Genomic DNA, 10996 nt, shown 5'->3' on the forward strand with positions numbered 1-10996 from the left:
GCATCGGACTAATGCGATATTTGCGAATATTTGCACACAGGCACGCACGCACGAGTGAACGTGCACACATTATTTCGTCTGCCTGGTTTTCAAATTATTGTGGACCGCCTAGGTTATTTAAAGCGCACCCTATAACCACGATACACGAGGTTGTTTTTCCATCAGTCCACGAGTTCAGCGGCCTCGGGTATACCCCATTAGAGTGTGACCGTCGTGGCTCGAAATCGAATCCACATCCTTGTGTTGCGCAGCACAACATCATCGACACCGAGCTACCGTGATGGATGATAAGGACGTGCGCAACCCTAAAATAACTAAAGGCGCGCTCACAATCGTACTGAGGTGTATTGAATGCGGTGGGCCATAGTTGGACGACATGCTTCAAAAAGTCGCGTGATACATAAGCTATCCATGTTCAACAGTCCCATATGATCGCAGGGGAGCCAATATATGAAGGGCCCGAGCTACAAACAATGCCGGCTGTATAAGATACTGCACCAAGTGCTTTACTATGCTCATGCTAGAGAGTGGCTGACGCTGACTAAAGCCCCTCCATACGCGTTTTCGCCGACCAGGCGCCACCAGTGCACGCGCCACCGCCGCAAAAGCGTCGGCGGTGGCGCGTGGATGGAGGGGCTTTAGCCAGGGGGAGCCGAAGGCTCCCTCAGGTCAAGTCGGTGGCTCCGCCGGAGGTTGATATTGGAAAGATTTTAACTGCGCTAGAAACAGGGACAAGGGATGGACGTGTTTTCTTTTTCGTCCTCCTTTGTCCCTGTTTATAGTGCAGTTGAAATCTTTCCTATATAATATATCTCAGCATAAAACGCATAGGGTCTCGTGTAATCATATGGTGTAACTGAATAAGCAAAATATGGTTACTACGCTTTGACCAAGCAAGTAATTAAGGACATCCAGCCGAGAGCAAGTCCGCAGCCTTAATCGGTAGTTAGGTGAAGTACGTGCATGCAGTTTGAGACGCTCTTTTTGCACCCAATAACTCCAACCAGCAAGCCTTCATAAGTATAGAGAATTCCGTTTCTCACATTCGCAGCATTCAACAGGTTGGTCACATTCAGCCGTATTTCCTCCATCAGTACCTTAGTGGAGAAACGAGAAAAAAAAATATCATTAAGAGTTCTAAACGTATACCGCTGCTTACTTTTTTGATACCATCGTGTACCTACCAAGTCCAACTTATTGCGTACGATTGCAATACTGCAATCTTACTGCGGTATGTCGAGGTAACGAGGTTGTCACCACAGAAATGGTAAGAATTTCGTGTTCTTTCTTTCTTTCTTAGGCGTATAAGCCGAGAGAAATACGGGAGGGGAGGGGGGGGGGGTGCATGGGTGAATTGAAATGTTTTATTGTTGTACTTCCCCAGAGCTTTTTCAGTGCACTTCTACCTCCGCGTTACAAATATCACGCTGTGCAATTAGTGGGATGTTTTGCGGGTCATTAAGAAGATACCATTAGGGTGCTTTGCAGTGTAATATGGACCTTTACTACGTCTGAGAATGGGGACATCATGCCATTGTTGCGGTACTTGCATGTGAGCACCGCGAGTCCGCGACTATGACGACGCTCGTCAATGTGACGAACACGACGACCGAGCAGAGTCTTTGAGCCAGACTATCCGGATTATTGGCTGCTCCGTGTACTCTAAATGCATATTCATTTAGCTTTCTATATTCTTTCTTTATCTTTCTATATAAGTGTGACAATAATTTTCACCTGAATGAAATTAATATATTGATGGTTCCTAAAAGAGTAATTTGACGAATTCTCCACGTCAAGTTGGGCTAAGGTCTAAGTACGCAATAATATCTAGTGCACGCTCGAGTACGTACCGGGTTGATGGTCTGCGCAGTGTGCAATATTCTCTCTAGGCAATACAGGAAGGCCCTTTGAAATTCGGTTTCATTCTGAAATGCATCGTACAGTGTCAAGAGATGTGCTCCTAGAAAACATTTAACTAAAGCAGTGCTTCCAACTTACACCGTCGCTGTAGGTGGTGAAAGCGTAGCACATCCGGAGGATGACGCACAGCCGCCGATGTTCCTGCATTAACGATAACATAGGTCCGGTTTGACTAATGCCTTAGAGTATTTGCAAAGGGCAGGCAGGATACTTCAAAACAGGCAGCGATTCGTTTGCAGGGCTTTTATCTGGGTGACACTTAAAGCAGCGAAAGTTCCGGTTCGCGTTCCTAGATGGCGCAAAACACATCGGTTCGGTTATAGCAGAAATAGCAGAAAAGGAACACAGGCCCCTATGGCTTGCCTTTCTGGATATCAAGGGAGCCTATGACAGTGTAATCCAAAAGGATTTGTGGGACATACTGGGCACTCTAGAGGTGGAAGATGGAGTAAGAAATCTTTTAAAAGATATCTATAAAAGTAACAGGGTGCTTATAAAATGGGAAAACAAGGTATCTGGGCCTATAGAGATACAGCAGGGGCTTAGGCAGGGGTGCCCTCTGTCACCTCTGTTGTTCATGCTGTATTTACAAGGATTAGAGAAAAAATTAGAGAGGAGCGGACTTGGCTTCAACCTTTCCTATTTCAAGCAAGGAGAATGGATTAAACAGTCATTACCAGGACTGATGTATGCGGATGACATTGTACTTATGGCTGACAGCAAGGAAGACTTGCAGAGATTAATGGACATCTGTGGTAAAGAGGGAGATAGCTTAGGTCTGAAGTTTAGTAAAGAAAAATCGGCAGTCATGACTTTTAATGATAATCAGGGCAGCGAGCATAGGATACAGGAGGTTACGCTGGAGGTGGTGGATAAGTACAATTATCTTGGAGTGTGGATAAACAATGGGGCTGAGTACCTAACGGAACATGAAAAATATGTGACGGCTAAAGGTAGCAGAAATGCAGCTGTGATGAAAAATAGGGCACTGTGGAATTACAATAGGTACGAAGTGGTGAGAGGGATTTGGAAAGGGGTGATGGTCCCTAGTTTGACTTTCGGCAATGCGGTCCTGTGCATGAGATCAGAGGTTCGAGCAAGGTTGGAAGTTAAGCAGCGAGGGGTAGGTAGACTGGCTCTGGGAGCACACGGAAATACACCAAATCAGGGGGTACAGGGTGACATGGGATGGACGTCATTCGAGGGCAGGAAAGCCAGCAGCAAGATAGAATTTGAGGAGCGATTGAGAGAAATGGCAGAAAAGCGGTGGGCAAGGAGAGTTTTCAGTTATTTGTACGTTAAGAATGTTGATACAAAATGGAGGAAGCGGACCAGAAAACTGACAATCAAATATTTGGACTGCAGTAGGGGTGCAAACCAGGAAACAGCGGTTAAGAAAAAGGTTAAGGAAACAGAGAGGGGTCTGTGGAAAACAGGGATGCAGACGAAATCAGCACTGGGAACATACCGAACTTTCAAGCAAGAAATTGCCAAAGAAAATATCTACGATAATTCTAGGGGAAGCTGTTTGTTGTTTGAAGCCAGGACGGGAGTATTGCGGACTAAGATGTACCGAGTCAGTACCAAGGTATAGACACGTTGTGCTGTGCATGTGGAGAAGAAGAGGAAACGGCTGAACACCTCATACTTTTCTGTAAGGGGCTTAACCCTACAGTGCAAGGCAACGGGGCTGATTTTTTCAAAGCATTGGGGTTTAGGGACAGTGAAGGCAAAATAGACTTTAAGCGGGTAGAAATAACCAAACAGAGGTTATCTGATTGGTGGATAAAATCAAGGCAGGGGTGAAATTTCACCCACCACAAAGTACAAATTATGTTGATAGTCATGGCTAGGTGGCGTATGCCACCGCCCGATTTAAAGGGTTCAGCCTCATCCATCCATCCATCCATCCATCCGGTTCGGATCCAGTTCGGATGAAAATAGCGTACCAGCTCCGGTTTTTGGTTCATTTTCGGTTTGGTTCGACACCCAGGCGGCAGGAGTCGAGCACTTTGCACCAGCCTACCATCCCCAAGCCAGTGGTCTACTCGAAAGGTCAAAGTTCAAAGCAGACCATCCAAGCTCGGTTGTCTCAGTATTGCAAAAAACAGTAAACCGGATGATATATGGGGCCAGCATCTACAAACAGCCTCGTATGCCGTCAACACCTTGTATCAGAGTTCTGCTGGGACGAAGCCATACAGATTTGAGTCTTAATATTAGAGTCACGATAAAGAAATTTACAGAAGAATAAAATTGGGTTGGAGTGCATGAGGCAGGCATTGCCAAATCCTGACTGGGAGCTTACCACTGTCGTTGAAAAGAAAAGTGTACAATCATTGCATTCTTCCGGTGCTAACATATGGGGCAGAAACTTGCAGGTTAACAAAGAAGCTCGAGAACAAGTTAAGGACCGCACAAAGAGCGATGGAACGAAAAATATTAGGACTAACGTTATGAGACAGGAAGAGAGCGGTGTGGATCAGAGAACAAACGGGTATAGCTGATATTCTAGTTGACATTAAGCGGAAGAAATGGAGCTGGACAGGCCATGTAATGCGTAGGATGGATAACCGGTGGACCATTAGGGTTACAGAATGGATACCAAGAGAAGGTAAGCGCAGTTGAGGTCGGCAGAAAACCAGATGGGATGATGAAGTTAGGAAATTTGCAGGCGCAAGTTGGAATACGCTATAGCGCAAGACAGGGGTAATTGGACATCGGAGGGAGAGGCCTTCGTCCTGCAGTGGACCTAAATATAGGCTGATGATGATGATGCTTAGAGCCCCTCTGTTATAAAGGGGCTTTGCTCAACACGGACACGCCCGTAAATGCTGGTCGCTCCGTGGCACGAGAGATGCTTCTGAGCAACATCTGAGCCGATCGAGGCACGCAAAAGAGCTGCCCGCACCGGCGTCATCGTCCAGCGCCGACGGACGAAGTCGGTAGACGAGGCTTGGGTAAAGTGGGAAACCCCGACGCGTGACCAGGAACTACGTGCCAAATATGAGGGACCTTTCGTGATCACGGAATGGCTGGTCCTGAATAATTAGCGTGGGAGCTGTGCAACGTATGAAGGTGGCTGAGACATACTCAGGAAAAAAATATTAGTTTGCTATACACGAGTCCTGTCTAAATAAATAAATAATAAATAAATAAATAAATAAATAAATAAATAAATAAATAATAAATAAATAAATAAATAAATAAATAAATAAATAAATAAATAAATAAATAAATAAATAAATAAATAAATAAATGTTCTCGCCCGGTTCTCTTAATTTTGATGTCGCAAGTAAGTTGAATTTCCGTTAAACGAAAGTGCACTTAGCATCGCAAGTTGGCCCTCATGTGATTTATTCGTTTTAAATCCTGTTTAACGCAGACTACATATTAAGCACCGGCCCTTCACTGACAAAGCGCACACAGCTGACCTGCATAATTTAACTTTAAAATATTTTTGTTCCTATAATAATCAAGCCAAAACTAACATAGAGCTGCATGGTCGCTGACTGTGTATACCTCATGAAACCAGTTGCGTCGGGGCCAGCACAAAAGTAAAGCAGCATGCCGGAATGCGAACGCTTCTTGTTTAAAGAAGAAACCGTTCGTCAGAAGACGCACTGGGATTGGCTAATATAAATTTATTATTATTATTATTATTATTATTATTATTATTATTATTATTATTATTATTATTGTTGTTGTTGTTGTTGTTGTTGTTGTTGTTGATCGTAAGCATCCGTGTGATCATCATCATCAATAACCATCTCAAGGTAAGACTCCCCCTCCCCCTGAAAAGAACCTGGATCCGCGCCTGCTTGTTTCGATTCAGCTGAGCGAACGCACTGTGCCAAGTGCGAGAGAGTTCGAAATACTGCGCTCGAAATACTTACTTTGAGGACTAGTGGGCTGAGGTTGAGCGACATAATTTGCCCCTTGCACGCCAGCATCAAATCTGTCGCTGCCCGCATGGCACGAGCGAAGTCTCTCGGATCTGAGTGGAAAGCCGAGACCACGCAAAAAAGAGTCACTTTGCACTTGCCTCACAACCTCATTACTTTTACCCTTAATCTTTGCCAAACGGCATAGAGATAGCGCGCAGGCCTATACACTTTAAACCATGAAGCCAAACGAGTGGGCCGACATCCGTACACAAACATTAGGGGAAGGCTAAAAGTGAAATTTAATGCTTAACGTGTTCTTTTTCGATTCACAGCAAGCTTACCAAATTCCAAAGTTTCATGTGGAAAAGCGCAAACTGATTATGTGCCGCGTGCTTACGATTAATAATGGAAACGTGGTTCGCTTGCAGAACGGCCAAAACGCGTGGGCATCGTCAATTTTCTCGTCCAGTGGTTGCTGTTTTCTCCTTGCTGAAAGAAATAGCAGACTAGCCTGCATGGTAAAATGGTACTTGCAAATGGATGCCTTCGCCACCACGTCGAACGTTTTGTCTTACCGCTCCGCTGTTAATTACTCGAGCTTGTTCTCGGAGCCAAAGGCGCTTGAACCATGCCAACTTCCGTCGCCATAGCGAATCAAGCAATTTGAGTGCCGCCGGACTTGAAGCAATGTAGGCTTCAGTGACCTCGTGTTAGTGCTAATCAATGTTAGCTGGCTTAGAGGCACAAATCTTGGGTGCATGGCATCACACATCATCAAGCCAGAAAGTTAAGCGCACTGTATTATCTTTTCTATAAAAAGTCGCAGTTTCGCCCGAAAGACCAAGCATCGATCGTGATAGCAAATCAGTGGACAGCTATATGCAAAGTAAGGATAGTAGTTTGAACAGTTGTAAACGTAGGCATGCTAACTAAACGAACAAGCATGATGTCACACGCACAAGCAAACATGAACGCATCTCACTCGATGACTGCGGAAACTGGCTGTCAAAACGCTGGAGTGAGTCAGCGCAGCAGCATGCAGCAGCGAACGAATTGAGCTTCGCGCCGGCGCTTGCGTCAACGCGATATTAACCGCGAAAACACAGGGAGGGCGGACTCTGCCCCGCCGCAGACGGCTCCCAAGATACAGCCGCGCGGGCGGGCGCTCGCGCCGCAGAACCCCCTCCCCCCGGAGACTTCCGGCGCGGCGCGAGCGCAGCCGCAGTAAGGCTAGCCACTGTAGTAAGGCGCGGCCCCTCCACCTCCCTACCCTCCCTCCGGAGTGTTGTACGCGATTGGATGACTGCGCGCTTCGTTCCCGCTTCCCGCCCTAGTGTGCGCGAGCCGCGATTGCCGGCTCACCGTCGTATGGTTTAACTCGCACATACAGCGTATGGCGCGCGGCGACTATCTTATCGCCCGTGGACTTTATACGGAACCTCTCGGCGACGGCGACGACAACAGCGACGACGGCGGCGTAATCTCGCGTGGAGTGTCCATATAATTGCTGTCGCAATAAAATCAACGGGCCTGAGCAGACGCGTATACCTTGACTCCCCATGTCTACAACTGTGCGCGGGAATTCCCTCCCTTTTTGCCTCTGCCTTCTTCTTTCAATCTCTCGTCCTATTTATTCCGTGCATGGCCACCAGCCGGACATCCGTCTGCTTAACCTCCCCGTCTTTCCTTGTTTCATCTCAGTCTTTTAAGTTGCTTGTGCTAATTAGTGTGTGAGCGCAGTGTTCACTCGGTCCGTTCCATGACCTCTTCTGTTAAAAAAATGTAATTCTGGGGATTTACGTGCAAGAACCACGACATCATCATGAGGCACGCCGTAGTGGGGCATGGCATGGCAAGAACTTCATTCTGGTCCAGAGAAACTAGGGCCCGAGGGCAACCCCTAGGCTAAGTCGGTGGCTCCGTCTACGTAGGTACCGGTAGGCCAAAGGCTTTCCCGATGTCGTGAGCTCTCCGGAAGGCCATGAGTTGATCTTGGAGGTCTTCGCTGGATATGCGCCGACTCCAGTCCTCCTCACTGTTGAGATCCGAAGCCCTGTGGTTGGGGCACAGCCAGAACTTCAAATAGACACTGAGTGTGTCCACTTTGACATTTCGCGGGAAAATCCTTGTCAATTTTGTTAAGCACAAAAGGTGTGAGATAAGATTTAGTTTGAATCATTCTTAATGTGACAGCCTGAGATCGGTTGAGCTTCTGATAGAGGGGGGGGGGGGACCTCCTGCCATCCCTATAGTGTGAGGTGATCGCGTGAAAAGTACTAAGTGGGTCTTTGTAGGAGCCGCAGTCATCCTGGAGCAGTTCCTGATCTGATGCGCGGCATGTGAGATTTCGCACAGCAGAGTGAGCTTGCTCGTTAGAATTGCAGCCATTGGGGCTGACCGAGTGGCCCTGATGAGCCGGAAAGCAGACAAGGTGTGAGCTATCCAGTTGTTCGTAATTATGAGTATTAGGACTGTGTAGAAGTAACTTGTACGTGTGCTTCCACTGAGACGAAGCCGGTTGAGTAGTTCCTAATAGCTGTACGGGAATTGGAGAAAATTGTGGAGCTTCTCCTCATTTTAATTGTCAGTGCTATGCTTGCTTCTTCGGTGGCATGAATCGAGCTCTTTCTTAGCGACGCCCTTCTCATCGACCACGGCAAGAGCGTAGCGGTTGCCCGATCCATAACTAGTTGCACCGACAAAAAGAGCTGAGCTTTGTTGTTGGTGCAGTTTACCCAGAATGCATTCGACGGCCGCCCTGGCGTCCCTTCTGCCCTTGTTGTGGGCAGTACGAATATTTCTACGTATGGGGTCCACGAGTAATTGTGTCTCCACCTCCTTGGGTAGATCGAACTTAGCGACGTCTTCTCCTCGAGGCAGTATTCCGGCTTCATCTAGAATTTTGTGCCCTGACTTTCAGTTGGAGAGTCTTGCAATTTGTGACATCGAATGAGCCTCAACGAGCTCATCTATAGAGTTATGTAGTCCTAACTTGTTGAGAAGTTCGGTACTCGTTCCGTGCGGGAGTCCCAGACTGCTTTTGAGTCCGGAGCGTATAAGTGCGTTCAGCTTAGCCTTCTCTCCTTTCCCCCAGTTCAGGTATGATGCAATGCACGTGACATGACTGATGAAGAAGGCCTGATATGCTCTGATGAGATTGTCCTCCTTGAGACCTGCATTTCGTTTTGAGACCCCGCCCAGGAGCCTTAAAGTACTGTTGACCTGCCCTGTGAGACGGTTTAGGGCCGTAGCATTGCAGCTCTTTGCGTCAATGAGGAGACGCAGAATTTTAATTGTGTCTACTCTGGGTATGACCCGTCCTGCATTGTGTGTGATTTTGATTGGCAGAGTTTCTAAAGGCGCACTGTTCCTAACACCCTGCCTCCCCTGTCTAAAGAGCAGCAGCTCAGATGTACCGCGAATACACGCAAAGTGCCTCGAATAACCCGCGAATACACGCAAAGTGCCTCGAGCGGCCAGTCGCGCGGCCATTCTGCATGTATTCGCGGGCTTCTTTCACGCTCGGAAAAACACTTTTATGTAGCACGTATTGAGCAACAGAAACCTGTATCGGGAATTTTTCATGTTGCTCTACAACGTTCTCATTGACACTTTGATAATTAGGACAGTACTTCTCGAGTTAGATAACTATTTACATTTACCTAATTAAATATCAGTAACGAAAAAATTACTCGCGGCTACTCCACTGTACAGGAAACAATACGCACTAGGTTTGCTTCGCGTAACGCCGTCCCTCTTTTTTAAATCGTGCTGCGTGATAGCTGGGATACCCTGTATATGTCGTGCCCCAAGCTCAGGATTTTGGCCAATTCCTCCGAGAGCCTGTGCATGGCAATGTTAAAGAAGAGTGGGGACAATACCTAACCTTGTGGTATGCCGCTGTTGCCTAAATTGTATGGACCGCCTGTAACTGTCCCGAGTTTGACCCGAGCTGTCCGATTAGCTAGAAAGGACCCCACATAATTGTAAAAATTGCTTCCCAGGTTCAATGTTGAGATTTCATTTAGGATATGTTTATGTGCGACCGTATCAAATGCTTTGGTAAGATGTTAAGACCAGGAGGCCCTTTACGTCCCTGCTAGGGTCGTCAATTATAGCACGTTTGATCATGAGCATGTCGTCCTGTGTGGATAATGCCCTCCAAAAGCCCATGAGGTTGTGCCTGAAAAGCTCCTTGTTTTCTATGTGTTCTACTATCCCGTTATGAATAACATGTTCGGCTACCTTGCCCATACATGATGTAAATGACATGTGCTTGAGGGTTGTCCTTGGTTAGTGGTTTGCCGGGTTTCAGCATAAACGTCACCTTGGCCTCCCTCCATTCCGGTGGGACTGTGCCGGATCTCCAGCGACTGTTAATTTTGACCGTGATTATGTGTATGTCATCATCCTCCAGGTTTTGCAAAAGCTTATTTGTGATGCCATCCGGCCCCGGGGCACATCTGCCATTTAAATGAAAGAGTACGTGCCTTATCTCGGCTTCAGTGAAGTCACTGTCTAAGTCCGGATTAAGGTTCGCTTATTTCTGCTTCTTTCTCATATTCATTTTTAAGTGGCAGGTACATGTGTGCGAGGTCGTTTGCAACCTCTCTTTTTGTCCGCCCTATAGCTACCTGCTTATTGACGAGTCTGTTTATGGCGAGGCTTGTAGTACCTCTGGAGAGCTTGTCATTAAGGAGACGCTTGAACAGGTTACATTTGCCTCCTCTGCACAATCTGCCGTCTGTTTCAGAGCAAGCTTTGTCCCATTGTTGACGTGAGTGTTGAGCCGCGTAGGTTTCAATATCACAATTAACTTGGGCGATCTTTGCTCTAAGTCTTCCATTAAGTCTGTGATTCTTCCATCTGGTTAGGAGGGAATTCTTCGCCTCCAGCACGTGAGCTAGTTTGGAGTCATTTTTGGGACTTCGATTTCTGTCGATACTGATTTAGTAGCTTTCTTAATATTTGCCTTTAGTTGACTTAGAAGCTCCTCATAAGATTGCCTTTAGTTGACTTAGAAGCTCCTCATAACATTCGCCAACTATGCTGGTTTCCTTGCGCAACTTACGAAAGAGATCCCAGTCCACGTACTCATATTTCCTTGGTGGTGGTGGTTGTGTTGGCAGGCGGCACACTTTACGGCCGGCTTAAACAGCTCCGCTGTTGAAAACCCAATATCAAGCAGT

This window comes from Dermacentor silvarum, chromosome 5 (assembly GCF_013339745.2).
Source record: "Dermacentor silvarum isolate Dsil-2018 chromosome 5, BIME_Dsil_1.4, whole genome shotgun sequence".
NCBI classification, from domain to species: Eukaryota; Metazoa; Arthropoda; class Arachnida; order Ixodida; family Ixodidae; genus Dermacentor; species Dermacentor silvarum.